Raw genomic sequence first — 22,571 nt, forward strand, 5'->3', positions numbered from 1 at the left:
ACGGGGCCAGCAACCGGAGGGGACCGGGGCCGGGGGGACCGGCGAGAAGGAATCGGCCCCCGGGGTTAAGTGGGGCCCAGGGCCTGGGCCGGGCTTTGTGAGGGTGGGTAGAGCAGCCCGAAGGGGTGCGGGTGCTCCCCAAAGGGTGCGGGTGCTCGCCAAGGGGTGCGGGTGCTCCCCAAAGGGCTGCAGCTCGCCCCAGGGATGCGCGGCACCTGGGGGCCACGGATGGAGATGCCTTACCGGCAGGCGGGATTGCTCCAGATCAATTCCCCGGCGATGGCTCCCATTCAAGAGGAATGCTGTTCATTCGGGTAGCGATTAAGCGGCTTCTAGTGTATCATAAACTAGATAATTTATAGGCACAGGATGGTGGGTTTCTTTTAAGAAGAAAACAACGGTGATACAGCTTTTCCAGAAATGGGGAGTAGATTCATTTCTTAAATGAAGAGCAAACAGCCCTCGTGGTTAGGGAGATGCCCTGCCAGCGGAACAGCCGTGCGGTTCGGCTAATGTCAACAGCAAAGCTGTGACAATCCAGAGCCCTGCTGGGGGGACCGGTAAGATAAATATTAGGTCTCTTCCAATGTCAACCCCCGCAGGGAAATTTTTATTTCCTAGTACAACAACAACAGAAAGTCTACGTAAACCATTACACACCCCAGCATTTGCAGTTCTTGCCACCCTCGCCCCACAGCAGCAAGTGGATTTAAACTTAAATAAACTTCCATAACCCACTAGATGGCATCTTCCAGCAGATTTCAGTGCCTGCTGCAAGAGCCAAATTATCAAGGAAAGCATTTAATTTAGAGAGCAGGTTACAGTTCCTAAGTCTAACTACATGTTAAGGCAGCTTGTACTTTCATTTTAATTATCAATGAGAACTTGTCGCCAGCTGATTTCTTTACTAGAAATGTTAATGCTTCCATTGTTCCTCCGTGGATGGAGAAAACACCGACCCGTGAAATCCCTTTGCTCCCGCCTTTAGAGCAAAATGTATTCCCTTTATCATCACTGAATCACCTCCGGCAGCGCAGAGACTTTGGCCGCTGTTGAATAATGCATAGCCACTAAAATTGTACAACAATAAAGCTACATATACATTACCTGGTACTGTGAGAATCTAGGCTGGAAAGCTACAATACCTCTGATTTAATACTGCAGTGCCAGCGTACTGCCATATGGACCCTTATAATAACATCCACATCCCCTTGCCTCTGCAAGAGCTCTTTGAAAAGTGGTTGTGAAATAGCAGGCGGTTTCGTAGGTATGCACATAGGATTACAGCCTGCCCTTGGCAGAACATCCTCATTTATATAAAGAAATGACAGCCACAAAGTTTGAGAGTTAATTAAAAGAAAGCTACTAGCTGGCTTGACATATGTTTAAATTTAGGATTGTGAGCCTGCTTGCTAAATTAAATGTTTGCCTCGTAAATTGACTTCAGGAGAGTTGCACAAGTTTTAACTGGGAACACAATATGGCCGGTGCTGCAGGTAGATCAGTATTTCATATATGAGAGCATCATGAACAATCAAACCCTCTGAAGAGCCTCATAGGAATTGAAGTCTGGCTGCTCCTCGGTGATCACACTGGAAATGGATGCTCCAGGTCTTCCCTTCCCACTTTAAGATGGAGTGAATCCTGTTGGGGTTACCAAGTAAAATCATTTATATTCCATGCAGCTGCCTCGGTCCCAAATAAATAGATGTGTTTCTTCTATTAAAGGTCCAGCATTCCTCCCTCTCCTCTTTCTCCTGAAGTGTTTTGGTGAAGACAGAGCTCTGATTTTGGCCTGTTGGATGCAATGCCTTGGGGATTAATAGGGTACATGCAAAATAAACATGGATTTATATTTCTGAGAAAGAAAAAAGCCTGTGGCTGTTAAGCCCCTAACTGGAAAGACAAATGGTGTACCTTCCCCAGGCATCTTTTCAAAACAAATAAAGGATAAATTAATAGCAGCTCAATCCCTGTTTGGAAGCTTTCTTTGCTACCAAGCTGGGTTGCCCAGTTTGCAGCTCCTGTGTTGAGATGCTGCAGGGCAGAGTGCAGCAAAACCGGGTAGTGGTGTCATGAAACCTTGGGTGAAGGATGAGGAGCAGGGGTGACCAGAGGAACTTGGTCAGCAGGTGCTGGGAAAAGGCAAGAGAGCATTGCAAAATGCTAATGGGAGTGGATGTGACAGGAGTTCATGGGATAAAGTCCACAGATGGCATGATGGCATAGAAACGAGATGGCAAAGGCGTAGGAAATCAGTGCTCTCCTGCCTTCTGGTCTCCTCTGGCTGCACCTCCTCAGGGCAAGGGCTGAGTCTTGTGAAGGGCCGGATTCTGACCTTGGGAGTCCTGCAAAGGTGGGTAATGGAAAGCAGCGGGTCCTTTGCATCCCTGCAAGAGAGCTGAACGGTTATGGGATCCCTCCGCTCCCGCTAAGTGGTCCTGAGTGAGACAAGACCTGGCTTTCCATGGCCCTAGCTGCTGTGTCAGCCTAACAGCATGGGTTAGGGGGAGAAAATACTGCTGGAGGGATGGCATACCTGCTTCTAATAGCAAGGGGAAAATGGGGACCAAAATACCACCCAAGAGCCTGTTAGGTTGTTTCTTGGGTTCATGGATGCTGCAGATACATGTTGCCACTACGGGGGATGGAGTGGGAAACGCCAGTCCAGATCTCCGTGTCTGCGCTGTGCCTTGTGTCAGATGGCTGCACCCATAGGGAAAGTCAACTTCTCCGCTTGTCCTTTGGGTGGGTGTTTGATAGATGTTTGTACGCTGGTGATGCTTTCTCTTTTCTGCAAATCTCATTTCTAACCAGGAGGAGAAATTTTTAAAAATGAATGAACCTCAGCCGTGGCTGTGTCACAACAGGACTTTTTTTTCCACGGCATTTCTTTATCCTTCAGTGTTTGAAGTTGGTTGAAGTTCAGCTCAAATCTCATATGAACAGAATTGATTTGTTGGGGGTTTTTTCCCCCTTTTTCTTTCCCAATAAAAGGCAATGCCCAGAAACCGGCTTACCTGTTGACAGGAGCACAGCCCTCATCTGATGCTCAGCGGGGGGGTGCCTGCCAGCATGGCCCCCCACAGCAATCCTGCTGGGCTCCCCAAAACCTGGAGCGGCTTCCAGCCAGCACTCAAGATGCTGTGAAACAATGCAAATGCTTGAATAGCTCAGAGAAGTGTGGTTGATTACAGGCTTTTAAAAAGCAATTGCAAGCCCTGGCACTGCGGGAGGGCATCCAGCCCTCTCCCCATCCCTCCCAGGGATGGAGAGACAGCACCAACGTCCATGAATCCTTGTCCCCTGGCTGGGAAACAAGGTAGGAAGTTATCTGTGGTGTGGCTGACCTGAGGGTTTATCTGCACAGGACAGACCTATTCACGGGTTTTAGCAGAAAAATAAATGAAATAAAAATACTGATATTCCCAGCGGATCCACCTGAGCAAGTAAAATCCCCACGGTCAACAGGGAAATCTGCCTGCATTCACTTTGGACAAACAGAGCCCAGCAGCGTGGGGCAGGAGAAGGCGGCTGAAGCTGGATGCTGGTGGAGGATGCTCAGGGTCTTGCTTGGAAAGTGGTGCCACCACCAGCGGTCACTCCTCCAACCTGGTGCAAAGAGGAAGGAGTGACCAGGTCCGTCTGCAGTGGTGCAAAAGCAACCAAGGTGTTGGAAGAGTTTCCCAGAGCGGAACACTCTTTTAACTCCCCTCGCCTTAAATCAGGTGGGTAATTTCACTGATCGCCTGTGCCAGGGGAAATTGGTGATGTCTAAGTGGAAGCACAGTCCTGGAGGATGAGGCAGCGATGGCTTGCTGGGAGGATAAATACTGGAGCAGAGCGTGAAGCAAGGAGGGATGTGAGCCTCATGCATTCCACATTGCAAACGGATGCACCAACACGTCTGGAGATTTGGTTTGCATGGGAACGTGCTGTTCCCCAGGAGTAACCTGAATCCATTGCCCACCTCTGGGCCAGGCTGCCCAACCGGCAGGACCATTAGTGGTTGAGGAGAAAAAGTCCTTGCTGCATTTTGCAGGGACTGAGCTGTCCTTGCTCTCCCCTCCGGGCTTTGGTGGTCGGTGAGGACCCCGCTTCTCCAGGCACAGCCTTGCTCAAAACGATGTCAGGCTGCTTTAGTTCTAGCACTGTTTTCCCAAAGCAGCCCTGACAGTTTGCGCATAATTATCAGTGAGGCTCAGTTTGGGGATGAGGAGACAGAGGGTCTATTCCTGGCCGTCTACTCAAGTAACCTATTTGAAAAAAAAATGAAAACCGCAACTGTTGTTGCAGTCTTTCTGGCTGGAATAAGCAATGAGCCTTGTCTGCTCCCTCTGCTCTGAATTCAGAGCTGCTGCAATGAATCGGACTGATTCCAAGTCCAGTGGAGCCAGCCAGGCAGACTGCAGTCAAGATGTCCCCAAAACTCCCTGGCTCCCGCTTCTCTGAGCACACCGTGAATTTTGAGGCCAACGTTTTCTGTGCTTCTCGAGGGATTTGGAAACTCACGCTCTAATAATTAAGGCAGCTTTGAACATCTTAGCCTTCAGCCTCACTTTTCTGACTGTTTCCCGTAGCAGCCGTTAGTGCTTGGAACAGGTACCAGCTTTTAAAATGTGCTCGCCGTGGGCTTGCATGGTTTTAGCAAGGAGGAACTTAAAGAGATTCTCCAATGCATATATGAGAGCAACATAGGGCTGATTTTGAGGGAGGTTTGCAGCTTTCCTATGAACATGAGTAGTTTGTGCATCACTGAGCTGAACCTGGAGGAGAGGTCTGCTCTTCTTCCAGCTTGCTGGACGCGCTCCGGGATGAGAGGAGCATTGCTTGTGTCTGAGGTCTTCTTCAAGGTGGATCTGCAGTGGATCAAGAACACTTATGTGCTCAAGCTCTCCTTTAACAGATTATTTGCTAAGTGTGATAAACTCTGCTTACACCATTAAAAAATAACCTTATGGAAAGGGGAAAGAAGGATAAAGGTGCTTAACCCAGCACTACAATATCTAGTGCTGAAGATAGCCAGGAGAAAGGGAAAAATAAAGTTGGTTATTAGAAAATTTAAGTGAAGTGCATAAAAACTTAGGTGATATGGATAACATAATCTCGAGTTACTGTGCTCAGCCCCAGCAAGGGGATAGGAGCAAGGGCTATAAAATGTAAATAGAGGAGAATCAAATTCAGAACAGATGTCAAGAAGCACCTTCCCAAGTGGAGAATCAAAAAAGCAGGGAATGACCTGCCAGGCAAGGCTGGAGCGGACACATTGGGGCTTTCCAAGGTGAGAGGTGTCCCTGGAGCACAAGCCTGGGGCTAAGCACAGAGCGAGATGTGCCAAATGGCCTCTGCAGGATCATGTCCTGCCTTCTCCATCTGACATAAAATCAGCTTCAGGATTTTTCATACTCAAACAAAAAAATGACTGCCGTCAGCGAAGGGAGCTTGGGCATGAGCCCTTCTCATGGGAACCTCCTGCTTCTTCAGCCCCATGGATTGAAAGTGTGAGATGTTCAGCCTCAGAGGGGATCCAAGTGACCCAGCAGGTGCCTTTGCCCATTGCCCATGGGGTGCCCAACCCGGGGAGAAGGTGGCACTGCTGCCACCTGAGCAGTGAGCCAGTGCAGGGGGGGTGTGGTGGGGGCTTCTCCCCAGGACATGGATCTCCCCACCTTCCCCATGAATCCTGCTGGAGCACGTCTTGCAGACACTGATTTCTGCCACTGCTGGATGAGCATTTGGCGGCTGAAGTGGCTGCTAGCAGGTGTCTCAAGTGCCCGACTGGAGGGCACGGCGCTGAGCCTGCCCTTGCTGAGCCGCTTTTCCAGCGGGGGGAAGACTCTCCTTTCTTAAAATAGGTCCTCTCCAAGGGCTCTTGTGTTCAAGAGCCAGAAGGAAACCAGGTCCTTTGTCCTTTATTTTCTGTCTCTAAAAAAGCAGAAAAAACAGTGCCTGAGAAGCAGAAAAGCAAGGCAGACGCGGTGTGGGATGGGACGAGAGGATGAGACTGAGAAGGCAGGCACCTGACAGCGTTGTGGTGCTGACCCGTGGCGATGCAGCGGGAGAGCCGAGAGCTCTGTGCCGCCGGGAGCTTGCTGCTCAGGCCTGTGGGATGAGTTGTACCGAGTCAGGTCAGCACTTCTGCTGTGTCTCAAAGACATTGCCATCCACATCTTCAAGGAACTTCACACTTCCAGGCTGCCGTGTGGCTCCAGGTAGCCATCAGCCAGTGATGGAGTTGCTCGGCCACGTGATGTGTTTTCCCAGTTTTTTATCTTTTAGCGATGAACTCGTATTGTAAAGCCAGAGGTTTGGATACCCTCCAGTTTCCTTTCTCCTGCCCAGTGTCCCCAGGGTTGCTCTCAGTCTTTCTATTGCTTCAGACCCTGCTAAGACTTTTGGTCTCTGAGACACACAAAGACATTGTGTAAGGAATTGTACAGCTCCCCTCCCATCAGCTGAACCTTGTAGTTCAACAGAAATCCCATTATTCTTTAACTCTAATATATGGAAGTACACACAGACTATCTGGAGGTCAATGAAGAGGCAGTCGTCTCTTTGGAAGGCCCTGTCTCGACAGGCATTTCTAACAGGCAAATGCTCCTTTGGAGGTGGTTTTTTCTTGGACTACAGAAGAAGCTACGGTGACACACTTGGACTAGACGTTTGCACTTGGAGAGCTGAAGCTCAGCACTCAGAGTGCTGCCTTTGTCCTGAAGGTCCCAAACGTCCTTCCTTCTCCTCCCCCTGCAGTCTGCAGTCCATCCCTCCCACCCTCCCTCTCTCCCTTCCTCTCCTCCTGCCATGTGAGGCAGCCCAGCTGGTGACGAGTCTCCTGGGGCAGCAAAGAACAACCTTAAGCGGCTGCCTACATGAGAGGCGGGGGACCTGGGACCATCAGGAAAACTCACTGTGACAAGCTCTCAGTGCTGGCAACCTGCCTGCGCTCCCCGGGCTCCTTCTACAGGGAGGAGGACATAGAGGTACTGGAGGCTGGGGTGGGGGTAGGAAGGGAGGAGGGGTGATGCTGTCTTTGGAGGAAGCCTGGGAAGCAAAACTCCACGTGTCCCATACCTGTGTTGCTTAGAAGGTGAGTCTGCAGGGCCAGCACAAGACACCAGAGACATCCCAGGCTATGGCTGTCATATCACATTGCTGTTACTATTGCTGAGGATTCGTCATTCAGCAGCCCTATGGTTAAGACTTGAGCCTGTTGAGCAAGGCGCTGTGCGAGGTTTCTGCATTATTCCCAGGGGATGCAGCAGGATGAAAGATACCTGGCAGCTTCTTCGAGTGTGCTAATAACCATCATCTTGCGGTACGCAGCACTACAGTACACAGCACTGCAAGACAAAGCACTTCCCATGGGGTTCCCCCAGACTCTCCCTCCTGGGAAACACACCTAAAAGCTTCAGAGGAGTCAGGAAAATTCATCCTCCCAGGAGACTTGAGACTGAGCCCTGTCCGTATCATGGAGAGGCAGCAGAGAGGAAATAACAGCCACAAAACTCCCTTGGCCTGAGCTGTGTGGTCACCGTCACGGCAGGCCAGGGTCGGAGGGGTGGTATCAGGGGATGCCCTATTATCAAGGTAGAAGCAAAGGGGAAGCGTTTGTGGTCTGCTGTGCCCCAGCACACCCAGCTGCAAATCTGGTGTTTGCTTGCTTAATTTGTTGGGAACTGGAAGAAAAAAAGGTCAGTTCTGGAACTCCCAGATTTCAGCCTGGAGCTGATGTGTGGGTTTGCCCGGGAGAGTTAGCAAGGGAGGAACTGGTTGAACTAGAGTTCAGAGAGCAGCCTCTTGCTTTGCTGCTGGGCTGTCTGAGAAGGGAGAAGAGTAGCTGTGATTTATCAAGGTTCGAGAGCCACCCAGGGTCCCTGCCAGCTCCTGGCAGAGCCCCAGCACTGCTTGCTCCTGCCGACAGAGTCGGAGAGATCTGCCCTTCCTTCCTCTGGAGGGTGTTTTACCCACTGCCGATGAAGCAGGACCTCATGAACACACATGTAAATGTGTCCAGTGCTGGAGAAGAGATGCTCTCAGCTGGGAAATCATGTTTCCCTGCTCCTTGCACAGGAATTACAGAAGCGTGGACTATCCTATGGACTTACATGGGCTGTTTCTCTAGCCACCATCATGTCCAGCTCCCCCTTCCTTCCCTGAAATAAATAAAGACAGACTGAGAAAGAGCAGTGCGACTGCAAATCTTGCTAGAGAGCTGTGTCAGAGCCACTTGCTCTCATAACTGTGTCTAACGGGGTATGCAATAAGCCTAATGAATCTCCGTCACGAACCCATGTGCGCGTCCTGGCTGAGTACATCGTCCTCCGGCACCCTGAAGGCAGCTGACAAATAATCAAATTAGGACAACCCCAGACTGGTTGGCGGCGGGTCTGCCAGCTCCTGGCACGGTGGCTGTCGGGGCAGGTGAGCGCTCCCCACGCTGCCCCGCTCCCCATGGGACCCCATCCCTCCCTGGGCTGGGACGGGGCTGGTCCCTGCCACGGGCATCAGGGACAGCATAGAAAAGGCTGTCCGCTTGTACATTCTTGGAAATGCCAACTGTCAGAGTAACTAACAGCGGTGATGGACAGCAGTGGGGAACAACGCTGGAAGTGAGTTGGAGAGGCAGGAGAGACATGGGAGAGAGGGGCCACTCTGGGGGACTGTGCATGAGGTGTGTATCTCTGCCAATGTATCAGTTCTTGAAAGAAAAATACGGTGACCACAGAGCTGGTTGGAAATGCTTCAACAGAACATTATTTTTTTTCCCCCTCAGAGATTGCCAATTTGTTAAATCCCAGTTGTTTTGCACAAGCAGATTTCAAGGACGCTGTGACAAACCTCAGGCGGGTGATGGGCCCCAGCTCTCCCCCCAGCTCTGAGGCTGGCAGACCTAAGACCTCACATATGGGCTCAGTCCTGGGGCTGTTCCTGTGGCGAGGAGGAGACAGCACAGAAAATGCGAGACACTGAAGCTGCAAAACCCACCGCTGTTGTTGAGAGCTGAGTACAGAGCCAGGGAGGCATTCCCAGTGTCACACAGCTGACGTGTTCAAGATGCCCTGATGCCCTGGTGCACCCCCAGACCCATAACCACCTCTGCCCCCCGAGATGCTTTGCTGGAAGCACTCAGATACTTCACTGTTGCCATTCTCTAATGGCTTTCCAGGATCGCCCGCGTGCTCAGCTGGGCTGCAAACAGGGCCGTGAGCAGGAGACGTCGGCTGTCTGGTTACAGCAGGCTGTGTCTGACATCCAGCTGGGGACTGCGGGGTCTCTCGGCACAGAAAGCCACCCCTGCCTGTGACATTTTCCCCAGCTAGCCCATATTGCAGGTTGGACCAACATGCCAAAAATGGCTTTTGAGCTTTCTAAAACCATGCGCCTTCCCATCCCTCCTGCCTGCTGGAGAAACCACCCACCCAACCATGTGGTTCCATGTTGGGGGAGCACAGGACACCGCAGTCCGCAGGCAGACAGCACGGCAAGGGGCTCTTCTGCTGATGTAGAGCCTCTGGGAGCATCTCTACGAGCATCTCTGCCATTCCAGGCACAGCGACGTAAATGATCGCTTGAGGGTTTCCCAGCCGCAGGCTGACACGTGGCAGAGCTCCGGGAATCTGTGAACTTCTCGCCCAACTGAGACAGCCAGCCTGGCTGTTGGCTGGGAGGGCTGGAGTTGTTTCCCCAAACCAAATGCCCTGCAGCAGTGTAGCTCTGCTAGAAGCTGTGTTTCTCACCCTATTTTGTAGGACTGATCCTTTACTTCCACTTCCCAAATTCGTGCCTCTTAGTGCCTGATGGGCACAGAGATGTGTGGCTGGCTGGGCTTCGTGGGCTGCCCTTGAGCTGGTCCCATCTCCTCAGAGGCAAAGGCAGCTGGAGGGGCAGGGGAACCCAGGGGAGAACCTGGAGGGCAACCCGAAGGGCTGCGCTGGGCTTGGAGAGTGCGGTGGTACCTTATAACTGGAGACCACCTGGGGTTTTGCAAGCTAAAGACAGCCCAGGCTACCTCCTCTGCTGAAGAAGAAATTAATAGGCTAATTTACGGTACCCAAATGAGAGCTCTGCCGGGAAGACACAGCTTGTAGGGCTGGCAGAGCTTTGTCAGGAGGGAGTGAGAGGGAACTGGGCTTGGAAGGGAAGAGCCAGGCATAAATAGTCCCAACCATTCAAACTGAATAGCCCTGAGAGCAACCGAGATGTTAGAGAGAGATGGCACTGTCTGATGTGTGGGAAAATGTTCAAAGGAGCAGATTCGTCTTTTACTCTCCAAACAAGCCTTTGGCTCTACACTTAGGTACAGTCTCATCAGCGTGGGGTAAATCAGAAGAAATCTGTATGCTGGTGGATGGATGGTGTGGCCCTTGAGCCACTTACAGGCAGGCTTCAGGGACTCCTACTGCCTGTGCTTGCTGGTGGGGATATAAGCTGTATGTTTAATACATGCATCCTAAATGGGCTTCTTTTTATAGACCTTAAAGAAGTGCGCTAATAGCTTTGTCCTGCCCTTCTCTGAGGGCTCTCAAGGCACTTTATGGAAGGGAAATGCTAGTGTTTCCATTTCAACGTGGTGTCAAGGGACTCGCTAACCCCTGCACAGCCGTTCGGTGGCAGACAGGCTGAGAAACAGCCCCGGTGTCTGGCCGCTGGGCTCCGGCACGCAGGACCCGAGGGGGACGGCCACAGCTGCATCCTATGGCAGGTACCATGCCCTGGCCCGGGGCTGCCGTCGCCTCGTGTGAGCCTCTGTAAGTCCCTGAAATGCAGGGGAGTGACTTAAGGGGGGATGTTGAGAGGAGGTAGATAATGCTGGACAAGAGGAAAGAAATTAAAACAATAAAAAATGAGCTGACAACATTCCTTTGAGCTTCCGCAGACATAAACCCTCTGCTCTACAGGCATCTGGGTGTCTCTCATCAGCTTGCATTGGTTTGTTCCTCCGTACGTTTTAGTTGTGTGGATGAAGAGAAAAGAAATGTCACGGCAGAGAAGAAGAAAGATAGAAGACGACTACAAAAAGCTGTGAGCTGCCAGTGTGTTTTGAGTTGCTTTATTCTGAATCAATATTGAACCGAAGAGGAATTATAAATCTAGCAGATTACAGCTGAAGCAATGCCAGGGCATCTGTTTCCAGATATTCTTTTTTTTTTTTTTTTACTGGCTAGAGCAGCTGTTTTTACAAGAATCCACAGTAAAAGAGTTATTAAAACAAAGCGGGGAAAGAAATAACAATAAACGGGAGATATATAGCAGACAAGGAGTAGCAGAGACATGGGGCTGGGAAATAAATGGAAGAGAAGAGGAAGAACCCGACAACCAACAGTTTGTAACCAGCATCAGGCACTATGAAATCTGGAAGATATTTGTTTTACAAGACAGTGATCCCTGGCTCCAGGATTCTGCTTGGTGATTTATGGCTCGTGGCAGCTGTTGCAGAGGTTGAACTAAGAGCAACAGAGATAGAAAAGTGGAAACCACCCGTAGCACTTACCTGTTGTTTCCTAATGGAAGATTTATTAGCAGGAGGCAAATGGGGGTGGCTGGGGGTAGTTGGAGGCAGACTCCCAGCTCTGTTGCTCCCCATGCCCAGGATCAAATTAACCTTTGATGAAATTCAGATTGTAATTAAGGCAATGGGCACAGAACTGAGGGCATTCGTGTGGCTTAAAGCCTTACTGTGCTTCAGCCGAGATGATGTAATTGGCACGAGCATGCTCATAGCCTGGCTGAGGATGGAATAACATGTTAGATTAAAGCACTGTGAGGTCATGAAGCCCGTTATCACAGCCCCAGCTGGCCACCACAGCTCACTGGGAAGGCGTGAACCCGCTCAGCCCAGCCAAGCCCATCAGCTCTGGTCATGGGCCAGGATGGTGCTGGGGTGCCTAGCCTGTTCGTTCGTCTCCAGCAAGTCACGCAGCCTTCACTTTCCCAAAACCTTTATGTAATGTAACAGATTTCTACAGAAACTATTCTAAGAGATAAAATTAACCAAAACCTGCTGTCCCTCCCATAGTTTGATCATTCCCTACACACCACCCTGTCACAGTCTCTAGCTCCCCAAAGGGTGGCTCCCAAACCTTGAAAAGCCTTTTTACAACGATATTTTGCAGGATTTACCCTGCTGGCCCTCTAGTTAAATGGTCCCTGATGTTTGGGAGCTCCATCCTAGCCTGGGGCAGATTGGCACCTGCTTCCCCCTGCCTGCGTTCTGCTAGCTCGGTGCTTTGCAAAGCCCTAAAAATGCCTTGAACAGGGAAGGTGCTGTCTAACACTACATCCCCTTCTTGCTCAGCCTCTGCCGTGTTTAGGTGCTGTATTCCAGCATGGCCTGTGTTATGCGCTTGTCTTGAAATCAGGCAAAGACCCCTTTTCCAAGAGTAGCTTATGTCCACAAGCAGGGGCTCATATTCCTCTTGTTACTTTACCAGCACTGATCACCATGGCTTGCAGAACCGAGAAGAGGATTTTGACTCGTATCTGAAGTCACTCAGAAGCCAGAAAAGAAAATCAGCCGTCAATAATCCATCATGCTTAACTTTCTATACCGGGAACGACCCTTGCGTTTGCAAACAGCACTTACCTGAGAAATGCAGAAGGGATGTGGGAGGCAGCACCCGCCGCAGCCAACAGAAAGCCGCCCGCTCAAATTGTTGAGGATTTGGCCTTGTGTTTGCTTCAGGTTTATTGATTCATTTCACAACAACGCACCGTAAATAGATTTATTCTTACAGTTATAATTGAGCTGGTGAGGGCTTGGGAAGTGGAGACTGAAAGAAAGCTGAATAGACATCAAGCCCCAAAGAAGACACTTGTGGAATGAATACATCTCCTAGATGGTGGGAAAAGAGAATGAATGTTCTCTGTACACCGCACTGGGCACAGCCCTGCAAGCACGGATCCGCTTGCCCATGGGAAGCCCCACTCGTGCCCACAGCCACAGCCTGTGCTGTGCCTTCCCCCAGAGCCCATGCTGAGTGCTCCGGTGCATCCCTGGAGGGTATTGTGAGCCCCGTCCCTACCTCCCTGTGGCAATGCCCTGTCTGAAAACCTGATTTTTAATGTCTTTTTAACTCAGCCCTTTCCATTAAATAAGGAGAAGCAGAATTCTTTTCTTTCCCCTTTTTCTCTAGCTTGTGTCTTTAATTGCTGAATCTTCCATCTCTTCTAAAGCATCCGAGGAGCGCAGAGAGCAAAGGCCCTCCAGCCACAGCTGCAGCTCCAGGATGCGACCCAAAGAGAAATTATTTGTGGAAATTTGCAGTCAGCTCACAGATATCTGCTGAGCAGGAAGGCGGCAATCTTCCCCTAATCCACAATTTGATGCAGATTATTCATACTGTGCTGCTGAAGAGTTAATATACTTGGCTGGGACAGGATAGAAATGATGCCTACTTAATATGACAGAAAATAAATAGAATCTGCTTTCGAAGGATGCATTGACCGAGCTGTCGTGCCTGATGTTGGGGAGACAAGTGTCTACAAGCTTCAGCCTAATGTGGCGTGGAAATATATTGGGTTGTATTTATGCCCATATACAATACTTAACCGGCTATTGTGCTGATTAAATATTTAATTGGCTGTCTGTGAGGAGAAATGCACCATTAGTCTATAGGGAATTACACTGTTCCTTGCGCCTGCTCTTAGATAAAATGTGTAATTCGTTGTCACTTAAGCATAATGTTAAGTGCCCGTTAAGGAAGTGTTTTCCAGGGAAATAAATACAAGACTTGCCTGCTGGCATTGCCCTGGGTGGACCCCCATGTGCTTCAGTGTGTGCACAGCCCTCAGGGGCATCCCGGGGCTCAGGGGACAAGTGGGGATGCTCAGCCTGTCCCCTGCATGTCACTGCTGGACAGGGCACAGAGCCAGAGAAAGGCTTTTGGGGTTCCTGCACTGGCTTTTGGAAGTGCTGGTCGAGGCAGTTGGTGATTTCAACCCCTTTTCCCCTGGTCTTTTGCAGTATGGCTTGTCCAGGTGCTGTAAGGGGAGAGAGAAATGCAGAAAGCCCAGCGGGATGCTCCTAAAATACAGCTCCTTGCTGCAGCTGGGTGAAGGGAGCGAGCTCGGTCAGTGACCATCATGGGAGTTTCTTTGCCTGGTTTTGTTTGAGAATCTGAATTCAATGGGGGGAAGAGTAGGAGGAAAGAGGAAGGGAGAAAGGCTTATGAAAGCAACTGCTTCTTCCCTTCCTCAGGGCTACCCTGGGGTACAGCAAAAGCAAAGTACACAGAACAGAGCTCACTTACCTTGCCAACTGCACTGTGCTGAATACATGCAAGGGAAAAACCAGGAATGTGCTGAGTTTTATTCCTTATCATTATACTTTAATGAAAATCCTGGACCTCGTGATGCAAAAGCTACTGGTATTTTATTGGAAAAACTCCCTGCTCTTGGAGTGCAGCATCACGCCAACGGCTTCCAGCAGCACGTATCCCAACGCCTGTGCAGCCTCTGCCGGCCGTGCGGGCAGAGATTTCCCCCACCACGGGCTGACATGGCTCTTTGATTCATCCCAGCAATGAAGCTGCCATCTCTGTTGAATAACTGATCCTTCAGCAGCGTAACTCTTTTTCCATTGACAATTTGGCAGCCTTCGCCAACTGGCTCCTTCTCTTCAGCAAATTTTCATGTCTGTGCACGCGTGCCTGCTGCAGAAGTGGCTCCAGGGCAGCATCCCCACTTGCAGCAAGGTGCCGACTCTGTTTGCTGGTTCAAAAGGACTGTCCAGCTTGTCCAGCTAGCGTGTCAATAGCAAAACCTGCTAACCCAGTATTCTGAATAATGCAGCTTCATCTGCGTCCTTAGAGCTGGTGCTGGGCTGAACTATCTGGTAAGTGTGGCTCTTTGCTGCTCTCCCACGCTCCCTGCACTCAGGGGGCTTTTACTCTACAACGAATAGTCCTGAACTCCAAAGCTTCTCTTAACAGGGTTGACCTGAAGACACAACTGTCCTGGGACAGATAATAACGAAAGTCCCACCAGGACTGGTGCAGTGAAGGCGCAGTGTTAATTTTAGCCAGGATTCATGTCCTCATTAGATGTGGGCAAATCAAATTAACATCCCCCTGGCTGGCATGGACAGTTCGGCTTGCCTGGCACCAAGGGTGGTAGCTTCATGCCTGTGATGTGCTGTGATGTCCCCAGGCAGGGGCAGGTCCCATCAAACCCCCCCTGCAGCTTTACCCTCCCGGCTGCTCGACTATCTCCTCTCACCCTTTGCTGGGGCTGGGAACATTTCAGGGAATCCAGCCTCAAAACCCAGGCTGAAAGGAGTTGGCCCAGTCCTGGGAAATTCCCTGGGGACAGCAATGTGGTGACATCGGTCATGCAGGACCAGGAGTCAGAGTTGCATTCAGCAAGGTCCATCCTCCCAGTGTTGGCCAGGAAAGCTGCTCTGCCGCAAGGGAAGGGCAATATTTAAGTGCCAGCAGCCAGGGCTGCCTCTGTCCTCTCCTCTGCTCCGCTCCACTGGCAGGGGACAGCAGGACCATGGGACACACATGGGGCTGGGGTGAACTCAGCCCGTACTGCCCTAGGGACACTTCCCAAATGTGGGGCAGTGATGGTCCATAGGGAAGCTGGGCCTTCTTGGGTAGCTTCACTCAACACCGACCAGCAAAAAGCCAGAAAATCCAACCTGGTTTTGCTACAAACAGCTCTGGGACAAGGGACACAGCTGGGAACGAGGGATGCACCTCGTGGTGTCTTTGAGTCTGTGAGTCCCTCATAGCCGCGCTGGGAAGTGAGGAGCAGAGGGAGGGTCCTGCCCTCCACTTCCAACAGTGTCACCTGCTGCCAGCACCCCCATCCCACCCCTCGGCTCCCCTCCTGGTCCACGGCAAGGTGTGACACCAAGTCAGAGCTGCCACCAGCCCCGTGAGGACCAGCATCAGGGAGATGTCAGCGCGGCTCCCTGGAGATATCGCTCAGCTCTGAAATACCCCGACACGAGCCGGGTCCTGCCTCCCTGGGCTCCGGGTCCTCAGGCGAGGTGGAAGCAGATTGCCTTAGTCAGGTTGGTTGGGTTTTCTTTCTTTTTCTCCCTTTTTCCTTTTTTTGCTGGCTTTCACACCTCCCCTCACTCTCTATTTTTGATCAACTGAGTCAACCCTGGGTTTGGCGCTCAAGGAGTAGAAAGGTGATCCCGCTCCATCAGCGGGGCACAGCCCACGCGCCTCCCCTCTGCACGGCTCCCCAGCCCATGCCGGCTCTGCACTGGCAGCTCCTGCCATGAGCAAAACTGCTATAATACATTTTTGCCTCTGTGAAGGTGGGAGTTAAAGGGCTGAGCATCTGAATCCCCCAGTGTGGAGTTGCACCAGCCCTTGGGAGGTGCAGGAGATGCAGAAGAGCACGGGGTGGGCATCCTACTGGCTCTGCAGACCCCAGCCTTAAAACTGGGACATCAGTGGGACATCAGCTGCTCTGGGCAGGGGACAAAGGCTAAGGGAGGTGAGGGGCTGGGGGGAGACTTTGGGGGGAGCTGACATGGGGTCAAAAGCCCTTTTCCAGTCCAGGGACACATCTGGGTGAGCAGCTCCTGGGGGTTGCATGCCTGTGTCAGCCCTTCCCAGTGCCAGAAGCACATCTGGCTTCCATGCCCTTGCTCCAACCTTGGTGATTTGAGCCATGCAGGATGTGTGTGGGTCCAGTTCTGGGTTTTGCTCGGCCACCAGCAGCAGGCTCGGCAGGACCTCATCGTCCCTGTCACGGGGCTGAGTCCATCCCTTGCACCCTGGGGAGAAGGGGCGAGGAGAGGCATGGGGTTTTGGCTTTTCTTTAGAAAATTAATCACACTTTAATTACAGTGAAACCTGGAGACATGGCAAAGGATTAAGTGGATTATCTTCAAAGTAATTTGTTATCAAATATTTATCCTTCTGGGAAGGGAGATGCAGCCTGAGAGATTCTGCATTATCCATGCTGCCAGCTAAGGACGTGCTGTGTCCTTCATGCCTCCCCCTGCCCCTATCCCCCCCGACCCCCTTGGTGCGGGCTGGAAATGCAGAGCGGGATCCCTTGTCCCCTGGAGTCCCTCATCCCCTGGGGCTGGTGGCTTCAAAGCCAGCGCTGTGTCAGGGCTTTGCCCCTGCAAGCCCATGATGCTGCAGGAGGGGAGATACCAGTGTCTTACTGGTGGTCTCTGGTCTGTAAGGTGACGCAGCGGGGACAGCCAGCACCGCTCGCCAGCTCTGGCAGCAGGATGGATGCTCCCAGCTCCGCTCCCTGCCAGTGCATCCGCAGCGGAGGGGAAGGGGCCGGGGGGCTGCGGCGAGCGGCAGCTCCATCGCTGCCAGAGGAGCCAGCGAGTTGCGTGGTAAATCGGATTCAGCCTGAGCTCTTTATCCGTTTGGCAGACTGTGGGTTTAGTGCTTGGATGCTTCATTAACTAATAATAATGAGTCATTGTATTTGCCTCCTGGGCATTGTAAATGATCTGGTGTCAGGAGATGCCACGAGGACATGGAATCGCAATGAGGCTGAAACGGGCTGAGCTTGGAGCACAGATAAAACCAACGCAGATGTACCTCTCTGCTCCCCACCTGGGGACACGGCCCCCGGGGAGGGGACAGCTGCGCAGGCACCCGTTTGCACCCCAGTTCCACATGCAGAGAGGGAGCACTCTCCCCCGGCCCCCAAAATCCTCCTGTGCACCCCAGGGAGTGCGGGGGAAGCATCCTTCTGGCCTCGATAAACACGCAGCCCTTTCCCCTGGGATAGGCGCCCACAGTATTTAGTTTGCCTCCAAAATCTGACCCCAAGAAGCTGCTGATTAAACCAAAGGGGAGAAAAGAAATCAAGATAAAAGCAATAAGGGAATAATGAGAAAAAGGGGGAAACAAGCTGGTGGGCTGACTGTGCAAAGAGCAGGAGCCGAGCGGAGGTCATTTCAGCTCAAACATTGTCAAGGGCACCAGCAAGCGTACCTCCTGCTGGGAGAGAGAGCCACCAAGGGTCTTCTTCTGCCTCAGTTAACATGGGAAACTCCGACCCTTAAGAGCTTACGGGCTGGCAGAGCAGCGGTCCCCGAGTGTGTCACCGTGTCCATGCCACAGCGCAGGTTGCCAGCGGGGCCAGGAGCCCGGGTAAGCCGGGGCTGTGCTGGGCGAGGGTCCCCGCGACGCTGTGAGCTGCTCGGAGCCCAGATTTCATCCCAGCCACGCGCCCTTTGCTACAGCCATTGCATCAGTTTTGGGGGACCAGGACACCCTTCAGTTCAGAGCCGGGGCCCCGCAAAGCATGTTCTGGTGCAGCGTGCGGTCACCTCCGCTAACCCGACTCATCACCCCATCACGGAATGAACCAGCTTTGTTTGACAAGACATTGTTTTCCATAAACCGTGTGGACAGGCATTAATTAGATTTCTATCCTTTAATTCTTTATTAATTGAATCTTACATCAGCTTCTCTTTTATTTTGCCTAGGATTAAAGCCAGGCTGAGCAGGCAGCACCGATCTGGGTCATCCCACGTCCTCTCTCCAGGAGCTAACTCACCTTTACCACCCCCTTTACCTCCTGCAGCATCCCCAGCTCCGGGCTTCGCTCCAGGACCCGGCTCGGGCAGGGCACGGAGCTGAGGCACCCCAGCCTACTGCTTCTCCAGTGTTTATTCCTGGCAGATGATATTTAATAAGGCCACATCATTAATGAACTAGAAAGTGCTTCAGCAGTCCGACGTGAGACAAATATAGCTGCCTGCTCATTTCCAAATACCAAACAGAAATATTTGCTGCCTGTTTCTCCCTGTTATGTATCATCATTAGCAGTTTTGCCATCTCTATTAAGCATTTGTCTGTAATAATACAAATATAATTTTAAAAACTCCTTTGTTATGGCCCTTAACCCTTCTAGGCATGGTTTTTCCCTGGCATTTTCATCTTCCTTTTTTGCATTCTTAACATTTCACATCTTCCATAACATAACGAGCGCTATCTAGTTTTCCTTGGCTATATATATATTTTCCCATTTTAATTGCTGCTTTCATTTCACCACCGAACCACAAGAGCTTTAATTGTTTCCTCCTCTGACACTGTAGCCAGGCTTTTCGGTCCCTCTGTTTGACTCCAAAAGCTCCCTCCTAATTCCCAGCCATATATTTTTCCATCTGATTTTCTCCTCTCGCAGCCAGCCGCAGCATACGAGCCTTCCCAGGGATGCGATGGCTGTTTACACATTCTCCTCTCTCTCGCTCCAGGCAGGTTTATTCCCCACCACAGCAACAAGGTCTGCTGCAGCGAGGCACCCCACTGCACCTGAGTCCCTGTTTGGAGGGGGCTTCTCCAGCCACATAGCGATGGTTGAGCTGGGTTTGCTCGCTGCCCTCCCCTGTCCCCCTCCAGCAAAGCAGGGGGATGGATCCCGACCCCCAGCACCGTGACTCAGTTTCCCTTCCCGAGGGTGCCCATTACACAACATCCCACCTTCGCTCGGCTGTGGGAGGTGAAGCAGCATGAAAACTCCCACTTGTGCTGCTGGAGATGGAAAAAATAGGGAGAATGTGTCAGCACAGTTTCTCTGAGCAGTGGCATGAAGACACTCGTGTGACTCCGATTGTATTTTCTCCCATGTGCAGATGCTCTGCACCCTGCCTGTGACCCTGCGCGGGGCGGGATGCTGCCGGCACAAATGGGCCATGGGCTCCTGGTCCCTGTGAGGGGAGGCAGAAGCTGCTGCAGGGAGTCAAAAGCAGGCAGAGACCTGGAGGGAACACCCCGTGGGACCTCATATCTGCTGCGGATGCTGCCCATCTTGCACCCAGGGAGAAGTCTGGCTGGGAAAGGGGATGGTGCTGCTCTGCTGGGGCTGGGGAAGATGTGTCAGGGTGTGGGAGAGTGATGGACACGGCGATGTCCCACTGGGTCCCCATGGTGGGAGCCCCGTATCGGCTCTCCTCCTGCAGGGATGCCTCAGCACATGCCGGCTGCTCCATCATGTTTCGTCACCCAGAGCCCTGCTGTGGACAAGAATCCCTTCCCCAGGAATGGCACGGTGCAATGCGAGTGCTCACCCATCCCTCTCGCTGCTATGATGCATCCACAGGCCAGCCCTGCAAAACCCCTCCCAAGGGCTGGGGGGCTGCCGCTGTGCTTTAAAGCCCTTCCAGAGCTCCCTAAACCAATGTAGAGGTTGAAGCGAAAATACCAGCTGGGCAGGGTGATGGGGAAATGGAAACATACGTGGGCTGGCAGACCTGCATGGGTCCTTCAGTCGCAGCCAGCGAGGTGCTGGGATTAAACTCTCTAAATGCAGCCCCGTGGCAGGGCAGATTTGCATCCTCCATGTGCCATACCATTGTATCACCCCCAAAAGCCCTGCTGCAGCTGGCAGTGGCGGCTGGCGCTCCTGCCTTCTCTCGAGCCTGCCATTAAAGCAGAGAAAATGAATCGCAACAGGCAGAGCATCACACATGCATCCCTCCCCAGCTGTGCTCCTTACCTGGGCTGATCTCCCAACCCCACCTCCCACCGCGCTAATTAAACCACAGTACCCCAAAACTTGGGGTTTTTTCATTTGCCACATGAACCTGAGGATGTCTGCTTGGTTCAGCGAGGTGACGGCAGCTCCGTCCATCCCGGGGCTGGATATGACTGGGACCAATTTACCGATCAAGAAGAAAGCGAGTTTTTGAGGCCGTGGCAGTGTGGTGAGGGAGCAGGTCCTGTGGGACTGACCTGGCGAGCCAGAAGCATCTGTGCCCCTGGCATTGCTCCGGGGCCAGTTTTGGGGCTCGCTGCTGGATTCTCCGTCTTTGAAACGGCCGTTTCCACCCATCTGCTGAGCAGGGGCTTATATCTGCCTCCCCCTGATGATGAGAGGGAAAGAAATCTCCAGGCAATGAGTTATTGCTGCTTTGAACCTCCTTCTCTGACACAGTGGGTGCTTGCAGAGCTCACCAGCCCTTTGACTCTGCCTTCCCTTGCCCTTCATCGCCGGCATTGGCGCGAGGGAACAGCCCTTTCTCATCAGATGGGCTGCTGTCTGTGAGCCCTGTGCTGGGTAATTGGCAGCAGAAGATGCCACACCAGGACTATTGCAGGAATTGACTTAGGGATAAAAGTTGAGACTAAGAAAGAGGTCCCAGCAGAAGCTGGTCCTTCCTCTGGGACATTTCCTTGTGTATGGATTAAAAGAGAAACAAAGTAGATTAAGGTCCCTGCAGTGCGGTCCCCCCCTGCACTTCCAGGCATCTGCACCCGTGCAGAGCGCATGTGCTGGTGCTCGAGCAGCCCTTTGGCTGGAGGCAGGAGAGGGAAGACCCATGTGGGATGAAGTTTTCTGGGGAACAGAAGAGCCAGTGGGGCTAGACTCTCAGAAAGCAGCATCCACAATTGCCAGGGAGGAGATGGGCCAGCACTGCCCTGACGAAGTGAGGCAGAGCATCTTGTGTCCTCTCTCAAACCAAACAGATCATGAGTTTCTACATTTTAATCACATTTTCTCTGATCTCAGTATTTGTCTTCGGGTTTCTGAGCTTTCGGGCTTGTTTGCATGGTGATTTCCAGGCCGTCTCTGCAAATGTGAAATCTAGAAAGGTACTCCTGTTTGGAAGGAAAGCCATGAGCCAGGGATAACTGGCGCTGGAGGAAGGCAGCAAACACCACAAGGCTGGTGGGAATTAGCAATTTCACAAAATACGAGTTGTGAGCAAATTCACTGCTGGAAGCCGGCTGCAGCTCACCCTGAGCCAGCTGCCTGCACAGCCTGCCTGCTGCCCAGCATGGGCGAGTACACACACACACACACACATATAAGCGTTTTTGGGTGAAGCAGGACTTGGATTTGGAGTCCCATCTGGGCACCGCGGGAGCTGGCTGCTGAAACGTTGCAAAGTCAGCCCGGTAAGGAACCTCTCCCCATCCAAACTCCAGCAGTGCCTGCCTTGATGCTGTGGGTGTTTCACCAGCAAAGCCCCATCATTCAGCTCCTGCCCCATACAGGGTGTTGCAGGTTTGGGTTGACCATCCCACGGCAATCAGGAGGAGCCCTGGAAGCACACAGCCGTCTGTCTGTCCTGCGTGACCGCGTTAGCCTCGCTTACTCGCAGTCTAGTGAGTGGATCAAAAGGAAAATACCAAGCTGCAATGATAGAGTGGCTGGGACTTGAATTTGTGTCACTGCACCCCTTTCCAGTGTGCAGGACTTCCTAAATTGGGGAAAAGTTACAGCGGGATGGGGTGTCCCAGAGCAGGGGGGACCCTACTTTTCCCCAGGGGTGAAGGTGGGAGAGCTGGTCTCTGGTCACACAGATATTGTTAAGGTGCTGGGAATAGCGTCCACATCTCCGGGGCGGACAGACCATCCTTCCTTGGGTGGCAAAATCATCCAGGCTCCGAAGCAGACAGCCCCCATGGCAGTCATGGGGTGGGCAGATGCGCAGGGGTCAGGAGCTCGGGGGCAGATGGGGGGAAAGGGACAGAAGAGGGAATCGAGGTCCTAAAATGAAGCAGAAATGCAAAGGAAAATTTTTGTTCCATCATTCAGCTGGCAGAAGGTGACACTGGGCCTGTCACTCCCTTTCATTACATCTCCAAGGCTTTTCATGCAAATTCAGGCAAACAATTTCTCGG

This window comes from Aquila chrysaetos, chromosome 22, assembly GCF_900496995.4.
Source record: "Aquila chrysaetos chrysaetos chromosome 22, bAquChr1.4, whole genome shotgun sequence".
NCBI classification, from domain to species: domain Eukaryota; kingdom Metazoa; phylum Chordata; class Aves; order Accipitriformes; family Accipitridae; genus Aquila; species Aquila chrysaetos.